This window comes from Delphinus delphis, chromosome 15 (genome assembly GCF_949987515.2).
Source record: "Delphinus delphis chromosome 15, mDelDel1.2, whole genome shotgun sequence".
Classification (NCBI taxonomy): Eukaryota; Metazoa; Chordata; class Mammalia; order Artiodactyla; family Delphinidae; genus Delphinus; species Delphinus delphis.
Window position 1 is genome coordinate 37291724 of NC_082697.1, and position 13708 is coordinate 37305431.

Genomic DNA, 13708 nt, shown 5'->3' on the forward strand with positions numbered 1-13708 from the left:
TGCGTTGGGTAGGGCCCCGAGTACAGTGAAAATGTAGTGTATACTTGTCTTGTGCCTGATTTTAATGGAAAGAATTTTAAAGTCTCACTATTAAGAACAGTGCTTGCTTTAGGCTTAGATAGATACTGCTTTTCTTATAAAACAAGTTTCCTACGGGTTTGGTTTGTGACCACATTGTGTCAGGAATCAGTGTTAGAATTTTATTGAACATTTTAAAAAAAGCATTTATTGAATATTTTTTCCTTGAATCTTTTTATATGGTATATTATATTAGTATATGTATATAGGTATATAGTATACAGTATAGTATATGTATATAGCATATATGTTCTGATTTTGTCAATATTATTATTCCTGGGACAAACTCTGCTTTGATTTGCCAGTATTATACTTTAGGATCACTGAAACTATTTTAATAAATGAGCTTTATCTTTAATTTTCTTTTTCTTTTTTTATGACTTTTTTTTTTTTTACTAATCTCACTAAGTGAATTGAGTAGATCACGTTTTAGAAAAATATTTGTTATAATTTGCATAAAATTGAGATTATCTATTTCTTGAAGACTTGGTAAAACTCTCTTCTGAAACTGCCTGGACCTGAGTTTTTGGGGTGGAGAATGGGAATATAGCCTTTTTATAATTGGTTCATTTTCTTTAATACTTACTGATTTGTACACATTTTAATATTTCTTTTAGGTTTGTTTTAGTAATTAATATTTGTTAGAGAAACAGCCATTTCATCCATGTTTTCAGATATATTGATACAGAGCTGTTATAGTTTTCTCTTTTTATTTTTTAAAAAACCCTACTCTTAAGATTATGTCATCCTTTTTATCCAATATTATTTATTTGTGCAAGAAGTTTGCCTGCTTAGTTTTACTAGTGAACCAGAATTTGGTTTTGTTAATATTTGCTATTTTTTATTTAATTATTTTTTCTTTTAAATTTATTTGTTTATTTTTTGGCTGCATTGGGTCTTTGTTGCTGTGCGCGGGCTTTCTCTAATTGCGGCGAGCAGGGCTACTCTTCATTGTTGTGCGTGGCCTTCTCATTGCGGTGGCTGCTCTTGTTGCAGAGCATGGGCTCTAGGCGCACGGGCTTCAGTAGTAGCAGCATGCGGGCTCAGTGGTTGTGGCTCACGGGTTATAGAGCGCAGGCTCAATAGTTGTGGTGCATGGGCTTAGTTGCTCCGCGGCATGTGTATCTTCCCAGACCAGGGCTCAAACCCCTGTCCCCTGCATTGTCAGGTGGATTCTCAACCACTGCGCCACCAGGGAAGCCACTTCTGTTTAATTTCTACTTTATCTCTTTCTCACTTTTTCCCCCATCTCCTGTTGCCCCCTTTCTTAGGTTTGTTCTGTTTTAAATTGAATTTATTTTAATTCCTTCTTGTGTTTTAGAAAATTCAAAAACGGCTGTAAAATTACATCTATGTATCACTTTAACTGCCTATTATACATTTTGATATGTAGTACTTTCATTGTTGTTAATTTCTAAATATTTTGTGATTTTCATTGTTATTTCTTTTTAAATTCCTGGTTTATTTAGGATTACATCTTAAATTTTGCAAATAACTACTTTTAAAGAACATTTTCTGTTGTCATTTTCTAATTTGCCTACATTATGGGTTAGAGGATATAGTCTGAACGATAGAAATTTGTTGGAAATTTGAGATTTCCTTTTTGACCTGGCACTTGGTCAGTTTTTGTAAATGTTCCATGTGTAATTGAAAAGAATTCACATTCTGCATTTATTAAATGCAGGATTCTATTTAAATAGCAGATCAAGTTTATTAATTTTATTGCTCAAGTATTCTGCCTGATTCCTCAGCTTCTGATAGTATCTCTCACTGTGGTTAATAGACTTGTCATTTTCTCCTTATAATTTTGTCAATTTTTGTTTTATACATTTTGAAACTGTGCTGTTAAGTATAAACAAATTCATGATTTTCTATTATCCTCACATATTTTTTCAGTTTTTATTATCAAGTATTCATCTTTAGTGATATTGATGGTTTTTTCCTAAGATAATATTTTATTTGGTATTTTTTTTTAACCAGTTTTTATTTGGGTTAAATGCCAGACATTTGCTTTTCCAGCTCTTTCTTTGCATCTTCTTTTTTGTAAGCATCAATGTCTGGTTGGTTTGTTTTGTTTGCTCAGTGTAATAATCTGTACCTCTGCATTGGTTACATTTATTGAAAATATTGATATATTTAGATGTATTTCAACTACAGTATATTTTGCTTACCATTTATTTTCTGTGTATCTTCCCCTTTCCTGCCTTCTGCTGAATTAATCAAAACTTTTTATGTTTCCTTCCCACTTGAAGTCTCTCTTGTGGTTTGGAATAAATATACAGTAATTCCGTTCTTATAGAACTTATTCTAAATTCTTTTCATTATCTAGTTAAAATAATATCCAGCTACAAGTAAGAGAAAACCAATTATATAAGCACAAACAAGCAGGCGTTATTTTTCTTACACAGCGAACAACTTGGAGGTGGACTTGCCATCAGGGACCCAGCTCTGGTCCATCATCCATAACTCTGGTCTATCATCATCAGCACATCCCACTCATGGGCTTTTCCTCATTCTTGCTGCTTCATGGCTGTGAGCTGCCTGCTGCACTTTGGGCATCAGCCTCTGGTGTGCCATGAGCCTCCCATAACTGGAAGGAGGCTAGAGAGAAACTGAGAATGGGGTTTGAGGTCAGACCATCTATAGTGTCTTCCACACATATTTCATTCTCAAATTTTCTAACAAATTCTATGGTCATTCAATATTTCTGTCCTTTCTGCATATTCCACCATAACTTAGTACATTTTATTGAAACATTGAGGAACTTCCACAATGTTTTCTTAATACAAAATAAATTGGTTATCGATATTTATTTTTTTCAATCAGAGGTTAAGTTTTTGTGGAAATGTATGTGGGTGTTTCTTTTATAAAAATCAGTATCTAGGGGCTTCCCTGGTGGCGCAGTGGTTGAGAGTCCGCCTGCCAATGCAGGGGACATGGGTTCGTGCCCCGGTCCAGGAAGATCCCACATGCCGCGGAGCGGCTGGGCCCGTGAGCCATGGCCGCTGAGCCTGCGCGTCTGGAGCCTGTGCTCTGCAACGGGAGAGGCCACAACAGTGAGAGGGCCCCCGCATACCGCAAAAAAAAAAAAAAAAAAAAAAATCAGTATCTAGACTGATTGATTATTGCTTCCGGTATCCCATGCCTTTCCTTCAGTTGATGGACATCCTTTTATGAGAGATTGTGGGGGTCTGTGGGTGATACATTGTGTTAGTTGTTTGATGTCAAAAATGTCTTTACTTTGCATTGAATCTTGGATGGTAGTTTACATGGGTGTAAATTTTTAGGTCAACAGTGTTTTTCCCTGAGCATTTTGAAGGTATTACTCTTCCGTTGCCTGCTGATTAGAAATCTTCTGTAAGACTTTATGGTAACTTTTAAGCTTCACAACTTTCTTTTACTCTCTAGTGTTTGTGATTTCACTATAGTATGTCTAGGTGTGGACTCATTTTTTGCTTTGTGCCCAAAGGTGTTTTCATCTGAGGAATCACATCCTCAATTGTGGAACATTCTTCACCATACTCTCTTTAAATATTGTTTTTCACCATTACCTCCACTTTCCTTGCCTGGAACCCTTATTCTAGCCTTAGTGCAGACTTTCAATTTGTCTTTCGTGACATGTGTGTTCTCTCATATACATGTATTCCTCTGTTTCTCTTTCTCTTTGCTCTGTTCTAGGGAAGTTCCCCACCACTATTTACCAGCTTACTAAAAAAAAAAAATTTTCTCAACTTACTTTAGTCTAGACTTGATGCTGTCTAAAAATTTTTCAAAAGATGTTCCAAAATTTCTTACTTGTTCTTTTGGTATTTTTCATATCTGTTTCCCTTTTTTTTTTTTTGTCTCTCTTTCTGTATTATAATTTGTTCATAGTTTTTTTTTTAATTTGTTCATATTTTAAATGAAAACTATTTTCCTGTATCTCTTTAAAGCTCTCAAACATACATATTTCTAAGTCTACTAGAATTTTCCAGAAAATTATTTTACTTATTGATTTTGTTGCTCACCTTTCTAAACATTAAAATTCTGTATATATTTTGGGATTTTTGATTTGTAGGCTCACTTTTTTTTTTTTTTTTTTTTTTTTTTGCGGTACATGGGCCTCTTACTGTTGTGGCCTCTCCCGTTGCGGAGCACAGGCTCCGGACGCGCAGGCTCAGCGGCCATGGCTCACGGGCCCAGCCGCTCCGCGGCATGTGGGATCCTCCCGGACCGGGGCACGAACCCGCGTCCCCTGCATCGGCAGGCGGACTCTCAACCACTGCGCCACCAGGGAAGCCCTGTAGGCTCACTTTGAGTAGGCGGTGGCAATGGCTGCTGCTACTGCTGTTTCCTCTCTTCCCCCTCTTCCCCCTCCCCCTCCTCCTCTTTCTTCATTGTTTTATTTTCCTCTGTTGCCCTTTGTATGAAACCCTTATACCTAACCTTGCATTTTCTAAAAAGTTGTCTCTTCTCACTGAGGACCAGCCCTCTCTTCTTGGCTCCTCCAGCATGAGGTCTAGAACCCAGTCATAGAGTATATTTCATTAGTTTCAAAGCTCACATTGTTTTCACGTTTTAAAATCTTTCAGATTGGGATGCATCTATAATTCATGGTGAATCATGATTTAGTTGGCAGCATTTTTTTTCTTAGTAGTATGTAAAATAATATTATGCCTTACAATTGATGTCATCGTAGATTTGATGAAATAGGTAATATAACTTCAGATCATCTGTCCTGCAGTGGAATAGATGTTAAGCTGAGCCAGTGGGTAGCTCTGTTGAGCTGCCGAGGCTGTGTTTGTGTTCTCCTGCCTCCCTGTCATGGCAGCATCCAGTCATGCTGTTGTCTTAGGTCATCCGTTAGCAGTTTTCTTCTGGGTAGTCCTTCCTCAAGCCACAGTTCCAGCCTCGGGGGTTCTCTTTCCCATTACTCTGCAGGAGTGAAACTCCCCTTGCTTCTGCCTCAGGTCTCTGGCTTCTACCCTGCCCCTAGCTTATTTCACAGTCATTTCTTTCTTTTTTTTTATTTATTTTTTTAATTGAAGTATAGTTGACTTACAATGTTGTGTTAGTTTCAGGTGTACAGCAGAATGATTCAGTTATACATATATATATTCTTTTGCAGATTCTTTCCCCATATAGGTTATTACAAAATATTGAGTATAGTTCTCTGTGCTATACAGTAGGTCCTTGTTTATCTATTTTATATATAATAGTCTGTATCTTTTAACCCCAAATTGCTAATTTATCACTCCACCCTTCCCCTTTGGTAACCATAATTTTGTTTTCTATGTCTGTGAGTCTGTTTCTGTTTTGTAAATAAGTTCATTTGTATCATTTTTATAGATTTCATATGTAAGTGATATCATATGATATTTGGCTTTCTGTGTTTGATTTACTTCACTTAGTATGATAATCTCTAGGTCCATCCATGTTGCTGCCAATGGCATTATTTCATTCTTTTTTATGACTAAGTAATATTCCATTGTATTTTTATATATATATATATATATATATATACATATGCATATACATATGCATATACATATATATACACACCACATCTTCTTTATCCATTCATCTTCATGGTCATTTCTTGCCCGTGACATGGTTATCTGAGTTTTGAACTTGGCTTTCTATCTATCATTTTGATAGTTTGTGGATGGTTTAAAAAAATTGATCATTGCCACAGGGATGCCTCAAGGTGAGAACTTACTGTGTAGTCTTGATAAGAGGTTCTTTGGAACTTGTAGCAATTTTTTTAAATTTTTTTTTATTTTGGACAGATTCACAATTGGATCTCACACCTTGGTGTGATTGAGTTTTGGCCCTTATTCTCAGGATTTACATTTTTAAATATCCATATTAAAATTCCTTTTAAAAATCATCTAACTTTTAAAACTTCCTGCAAATTTATTTTGTGATCATATCATTCTACCCTTAAATAGGTTACAATGATTATAGCAATTATAGTCTATGATAATAGATTATAACAATGACAATTCTTATTAGCCTCTTTTCCTCTAAGTAGGAAAAAAGAACTTAAATTGGACAGTATTGCTGAGGGTTTAACTGGATCTAAGAGTAAATATAGCTAATTGTGATGATGACTGCTATCAAAGATACAGATAAGCTCAGTAACTGAATCGAAGGAAATGGTACATGTCAAAGATGAAAAAAGAAAAGCTGTGGTTATTGTATGATTCTTAGGTGATTAATTTAAGAAACATGCACCCCTTCCTTGTTCAGGAGACCAGAAGATTATTTATATATCCTGTCCCTATATTAGATATTATTATCTGAGCTCTGGGGATAGGAGAGGGTCTTAAATTTATGATATTCTGTGTCAAGATTCTACATGTGTTTTTTTTCATGTGGAGGAAAAGGTAGACTTTTCTGAGGGTCTGCCATTATATTCCTTGCCCCTCCCTATGCCCTAGGTACTCATTTTGGGATTCTGTTTTGTAGCCAACTTTGGTTTATGGGGTAATGTTCTTGGTAAAGATGCTTCCAAACCCAGGCATCAGATTCAGGATGTGTGGTGTGAACACAGGTTAATGCCATGTCTGTGGGGGGACAGTGCATCAGAGCTCTCTAGAGCCAGTTAGTCTTTTCATGAGTTTATTTGGCCTGTGCTTCCTTCTCCACTGGCCTGATGATGTTTGATGAGATCAGTTGGTGGTTTTCCTTGTATGAATTATGCCTGTGTAAATCAAGAACGTTCCCATAGGAAGTACTAATTTAGCCGTGTGTACTTGCATTGATGGTGGCTAAAATAGGTGAAACTATTGCAGTTACTATGTAGTAGAAACACTACTGCTGGTGGCAGTAGGCATAATGGTAATGGTAACTAGCATGTATATATATATGAGCCCTTTCAATTATCATCCTCCAGTGAGCGAATTAGCATTTTACAGGGAGTATCTCATGTAAGAGCCACAACCAGAGCTGTCTTGTGACCTTTCACTTTTTTTTTTTTTCTCAGATGAGAAACTGGGAGTGATAGTTCATTTTCTGTGTCATCTTGGCTAGCCCATAGTACCCAGTTTCTGGTCAAACACCAGTCTAACTGTTGCTGTGAAGGTATTTTTTTTTTAAGATGAGATTAACATGTAAATCTATAGATTTTGAGTAATGTGATTATCCTCCATAATGTGGGTGGGTTGCATCCAGTCAGTTGAAGGCTTACAGAAAGGACTGAGGTTCCCTGAGGAAGAAAGAATTCTACTTCCGGACTGCCTTGCAGATTCAAGTTTGCCACACAAACTCCTCCCTGGGTCTCCAGACTGCCGGCCACCCCAATCACATCTTTATTGAAGTATAATTGCTTTACAATTGTGTGTTAGTTTCTGCTTTATAACATAGTGAATCAGCTATACATATACATATATCCCCATATCTCCTCCCTCTTGCGTCTCCCTCCCATCCTCCCTATCCCACCCCTCTAGGTGGTTAGAAAGCACCAAGCTGATCTCCCTGTGCTATGCAGCTGCTTCCCACTAGGTATCTGTTTTACATTTGGTAGTGTATATAAGTCCATGCCACTCTCTCACTTCGTCCCAGCTTACCCTTCTCCCTCCCCGTGTCCTCAAGTCCATTCTCTACGTCTGCGTCTTTAATCCTGTCCTGCCCCTATGTTCTTCAGAACCTTTTTGTATGTTTGTTTTAGATTCCATATATATGTGTTAGCATATGGTATTTGTTTTTCTCTTTCTGACTTACTTCACTCTGAATGACAGACTCTAGGTCCAACCCCCTCACTACAAATAACTCAGTTTTGTTTCTTGTTGTGGCTGAGTAATATTCCATTGTATATATGTGCCACATCTTCTTTATCCATTCATCCGATGATGGACACTTAGGTTGCTTCCAGGTCCTGTCTACTGTAAATAGAGCTACAGTGAACGTTGTGGTACATGACTCTTTTTGAATTATGGTTTTCTCAGGGTATATGCCCAGTAGTGGAATTGCTGGGTCATAGGGTAGTTCTATTTTTAGTTTTTTAAGGAACCTCCGTACTGTTCTCCATAGTGGCTGTATCAATTTACATTCCCACCAACAGTGCAAGAGTGTTCCCTTTTCTCCACACCCTCTCCAGCATTTACTGTTTGTAGATTTTTTGATGATGGCCATCCTGACTGGTGTGAAGTGATACCTCATTGTAGTTTTGTTTTGCATTTCTCTAATGATTAGTGATGTTGAGCATCCTTTCATGTGTTTGTTGGCAATCTGTATATCTTCTTTGGAGAAATGTCTATTTAGGTCTTCTGCCCATTTTTGGATTGGGTTGTTTGTTTTTTGATATTGAGCTGCATGAGCTGCTTATAAATTTTGGAGATTAATCCTTTGTCCGTTGCTTCATTTGCAAATATTTTCTCCCATTCTGAGGGTTGTCTTTTCGTCTTGTTTATGGTTCCCTTTGCTGTGCAAAAGCTTTGAAGTTTCATTAGGTCCCATTTGTTTATTTTTGTTTTTATTTCCATTTCTCTAGGAGGTGAGTGAAAAAGGATCTTGCTGTGATTTATGTCATAGAGTGTTCTGCCTATGTTTTCCTCTAAGAGTTTGATAGTGTCTGGCCTTACATTTAGGTCTTTAATCCATTTTGAGTTTATTTTTGTGTATGGTGTTAGGGAGTGTTCTAATTTCATTCTTTTACATGTAGCTGTCCAGTTTTCCCAGCACCACTTATTGAAGAGGCTGTCTTTTCTCCATTGTATATTCTTGCCTCCTTTATCAAAAATAAGGTGACCATGTGTGCGTGGGTTTATCTCTGGGCTTTCTATCGTGTTCCATTGATCTATATTTCTGTTTTTGTGCCAGTACCATACTGTCTTGATTACTGTAGCTTTGTAGTATAGTCTGAAGTCAGGAAGCCTAATTCCTCCAGCTCCGTTTTTCTTTCTCAAGATTGCTTTGACTATTCGGGGTCTTTTGTGTTTCCATACAAATTGTGAAATTTTTTGTTCTAGTTCTGTGAAAAATGCCATTGGTAGTTTGATAGGGATTGCATTGAATCTGTAGATTGCTTTGGGTAGTATATTCATTTTCACAGTGTTGATTCTTCCAATCCAAGAACATGGTATATCTCTCCATCTGTTTGTATCATCTTTAATTTCTTTCATCAGTGTCTTATAGTTTTTTGCATACAGGTCTTTTGTCTCCTTAGGTAGGTTTATTCCTAGATATGTTATTCTTTTTGTTGTAGTGGTAAATGGGAGTGTTTCCTTAATTTCTCTTTCAGATTTTTCATCATTAGTGTATAGGAATGCAAGAGATATCTGTGCATTAATTTTGTATCCTGCTACTTTACCAAATTCACTGATTAGCTCTAGTAGTTTTCTGGTAGCATCTTCAGGATTCTCTGTGTATAGTATCATGTCATCTGCAAACAGTGACAGCTTTACTTCTTTTCTGATTTGGATTCCTTTTATTTCTTTTTCTTCTTTGATTTCTGTGTGAGCCAATTTCTTAAAATAAATCTATCCATCCATCCATCTCTGTCTCTCTCTCTCTCTCTTCCCCTCCCCTACACACACACACACACACATACACACACACACAGACACACACACACACACACACACACACACACACACACACACACACACACACACACACACACACACACACATTGTTTCTGTTTCTCTGAAGAACCCTAAGTAACATACCGAGACAGCGCCTTTGACATCCCAAGTTGTCTAACTCCAGAACCTGTGCTCTGAGCCAGTACAGAAAAATTTCCAGCATACGCTAATGACTCAATTTAAATTTGAATTTTATTTATTCCCCTCTCCCCCATCATTTATCCTCTCAAAAAAGATGCTAATAAGTAGAAGGGACTTGGCCTTAAAAAGAGAGCTGTCTTCATCCATAAATCAAGTCCACCTTCAGTGAAGAGTTACGTTCACTGACTGCAGTTGCCAGAAGGCTGGTAGACCCTCTCTGGGGTCCTGGAGATGATGTGCTTGTGTACACAGCAGATACCCTTCCTTCAGGGGGGTCACTCTAATGATAAATGCTGCTCCCTCCACAGAAGGCTCCTTGCTTTACCACCTTTCCGCTGTTACCAATCCACTTGGTCCTTGAGTCTCGTGGGCAGGGTTGCCAAAGACCTCCCCTGTCAGAGAGCTCTAGACTTATCGCATAGCCACAAAGAGATGGCAGTCGTGCCAGGTGGCAAGTTATACTTGCTTCCACTTACCCAGGCAGACAGAGTTAAGAAGGTCTGTTGATAAAATGAGAATTTTTGTCACCATCAAGAAAAATTGATGTCTTAATGTATTAATTACCTCTCATTTTCTTCTGAGACACAGACAATTTATACAACACTTTAACAGTGTTTTGTTACTTTAGAAAATGTACTTCTGCTTTGGAATGTTTTAACTGCCCATTACATTTTATAAAATGTGTTTACAGAGTTATGATGAATAGGGTAGACCATTTCTCCTTAAATAAATATAGATGTGATCTCTGATTTGCATGTAATTTCGCTTAGCAAAGAATGGGCAGGTTTTTCACTGGGTGGAGCTGAGATGACAGCTTACTATTTTTCCGTTAGGGTAGATACTCTAAGGGGAGTTAACCGCTGCACCACATTGGCCGGGGTTTATAAGCCTCAGTGCTAGCACAGGTGTGGCAGTTACGGCAGGAGCCTCCTCCCTGCCCCCGCGCCCCAGCCTGCCCTCCATGGAGCAGCCTGGGTGATCTGGTTAAAGCAGCAGTCAGATTGTGTCAGAGTCGAAGCCCTCTATGACCAGGCTGTTCTCTGCATGCACGGCCACGTGTCCGCTTGGCTCTCACTGACAGGCAGCCTTATTCTTTGAAGGCTCTTGCCCTCATGGCCTTCGCTCTGCTATCCCCCTACCTACAATGCTCTGCCCCCAGTTATCACCTTCTCTTTGAGCTCTTTCTTGATCACCCCATTTAATCTGATAATCAGCCCCATCCCCACATTTCCTGTTCTTGTCTCTGCTTTATCCTTCTCTGCTACTCAAATCGTTAATGCTGTATACTTTACTTTTTTTTTTTTTTTTAATTTTTGGCCACACCATTTAGCATGTGGGATCCTAGTTTCCCAATTAGGGATTGAACCCGTGCCCCCTACATTGGGAGCACAGAGTCTCAACCACTGGACTACCAAGGAAGTCCTTCACTGCTGTATTCTTAACACCTAAAATAATGCCTGGTCTACAGTAGGTGCTCAGTAAATATTTGGTGAATTTGTAGTACTGCTGTACTAGTCGCCCTTCAGAACGTACCTCTACTCTTTAGACTTGATGGTTAGTACTACCTTTCTTGCTATTTGACCTTGGCATTAGTGGCCATCAGTCTGGTTCTCCTTCTATCTAGTTATAGTGCCTTGGGCTGCTGTAGGCACCCTTCCAGCATTGATACAACCAGGGGCTGTCACCGTTATGGCCTCCCCTACTATCTTTCCCCCACATTCCCTTAACTCATTTATTTAATCCATATCCCCTTAATCCATTCCCTCTGGGTATGAACGGGCCCCTCCATGTGCCAAGGTTTAGGTGGGACCTAAGGCTACCTATGTTGCAGGCCTCTTGGCAGCTCCTAGGTCTGCAGGCCCACTGTCTTCAGAGCTCCGCAGGGGTGAAGTGGCTACTGAGTCTCCTGAACAGCTGGCAGGTGACTGATGGGTGGAAGTATAGGTGGCCTAGAGGCATGGCTGGGATGGATGGACCATGGAAACAACCTAGAAAGTGTAGAGCCAAACATTGCCAGATGCTGAGCTGCTCCCTGAAACATAGCCATTCATGCAGTTTTGTATAAAACGACACTTTAGGCCACCTTGCTGCCACCGTGCCACAGGAGGGGCTGATGTGTACGCCCTGTGCTTTCACATGCAGCTTTGCTTTCATCTGAAGGACAGTTGCATACACAAATGCCAGACGACTTTTTTTAGCTCAAGACAAATTGCTCTTTGTATTAGTTTCCTTGGGGCTGCTGTAACAAAGCACCACAAACTCGGTGGCTTAAAAACAACAATTTATTGTCTTGCAGTTCTAGAGGCTTGAAGTCCAAAATCAAAGTGTTGGCAGGGCCATGCTGTCTCTCTGAAGGCTCTGGGGAGGATCCTTCTTGCCTCTTCTAGTTTCTGGTGTTTGCTGGCAGTCCTTGGAGCTCCTTCCCTCTAATCTTTCCCTCTATCATCACATAGCGGCCTTCTCACTCTGTGTTTCTATCTTTTCTTGTTCTTATAAGGACCTACTAACCTCATCTTAACTTGATTACATCTGCAAAGACCCTATTTCCAAATATGGTCACATTCACAGGTACAGGGAATTAGGACTTTAATATATCTTTTTTTTTTTTTTTTTTGGTGGGGAGGGACACAGTTCAACCGGCAACACTCTTTCTGAGGCAGAAGCAGCAACCAGGGAGAAAGCCTGGACATTTTCTAAGGATAGAGAGCAGAGTTGACTTCTTCTGGACAGCCTCGAGATTCCCTAAATTTTTTGTCTTTATTGATTGGTTTATCCTAGGACCTTGGTCTTTCCTTTTCAGACCCTGGAGTGTGTGTGCTTCAGTTAAGTGAGTCCCATGTACCTTCTTTCTTTCTCTGGAGTCCAGGAGCCTTGGGAGAACAGATGAATTGTGAATGGCAAATTCACCATCCTCCTGCGGGTGTAGGCTGGTCCCCTGTGGGGGCTTTCGGACCTCCAGTGGGGCAGTTGTGGAAGGCTGCAGCAGGATGGCGGGGTGGTGGAAAAGTGGTTGGAGCTTCTTTCATGTAAAGAGCCCCCTTCTCAAGGGCTCTCCCATACCCTTTATCCTCCAAAGGTGTCCTTAGGGCTCCTTCTCTTCATCGTTGCTCGTTGCTCTGTGTCGTTGTTGTGTGCCAAGTGAGAGGTGCCACAGATGCTTGGCAGAGTTGGAGAGGCAGACATCACCATGCTCCTCTCATCTGAGGCTCTGCATTTGGAGAAGTAGAACACTGGACTCATATTCCTCTCCTGGTAGTGCAGGAACTCAGTACTGACCAGATCTGTGTGGAGGAGGCCCAGCAGTCAGAGAGGGACCTCTGAGAGGCTTGTGGGATTTTCCTGGCCAGAAAGGTGGTGGCCACAATGGAGGGAGGCCAGTTAAATGGTCGTGATCCTCTGTCTGCGGGGAGGAGTGTGCAACATCACACACCCAGCAGGGCTTAGGTAGCCAGAAACGTGGCAGCTCCATACCCCCAAAGTGAATTTTAAAGTTGACTTATTTACACCATTGTCATAGCAACAGGAAAACTCTTCTGACCTATAGCCGTGGAAGACTCCGTAAAAGAAACCATAGAAGGAAAAAAAATAATGCCAGGAAAAAAAAAAACAACCCTGTAATAACGTACCATTCCTTCACTTATTCAGTCAGCTGAGAATAACAGTTTGTGCATTTGGCAGTGAAATGGGAAACGGCATTGCATGTTATAACATGAACCTGCTTATACTAAGTGATTTTTGTTTGTTTGTTTAGACACAGTGTACAAGAATCTTCAAGTGGAAAGCTGTAAAAAATGTGAGAACCGGCAGTGCTCACTAACCTACAGGAATGATAAATTCAAACAGCCCAGAATCCAGAAACCGTCTTGAGCATCTAAACTCTAGACTCTGGGAATGAGTGTGTGTCTTCAGTCCATCAGCTGTAG

At 39.6% G+C, this 13708-nt stretch overlaps 1 protein-coding gene across 1 annotated transcript in view; it reads left to right on the plus strand.

Annotated features, from left to right (window-relative positions):
- Positions 1-13708, plus strand: part of SLX4IP (SLX4 interacting protein) — a 181776-nt gene that overhangs the window by 53045 nt on the left and 115023 nt on the right.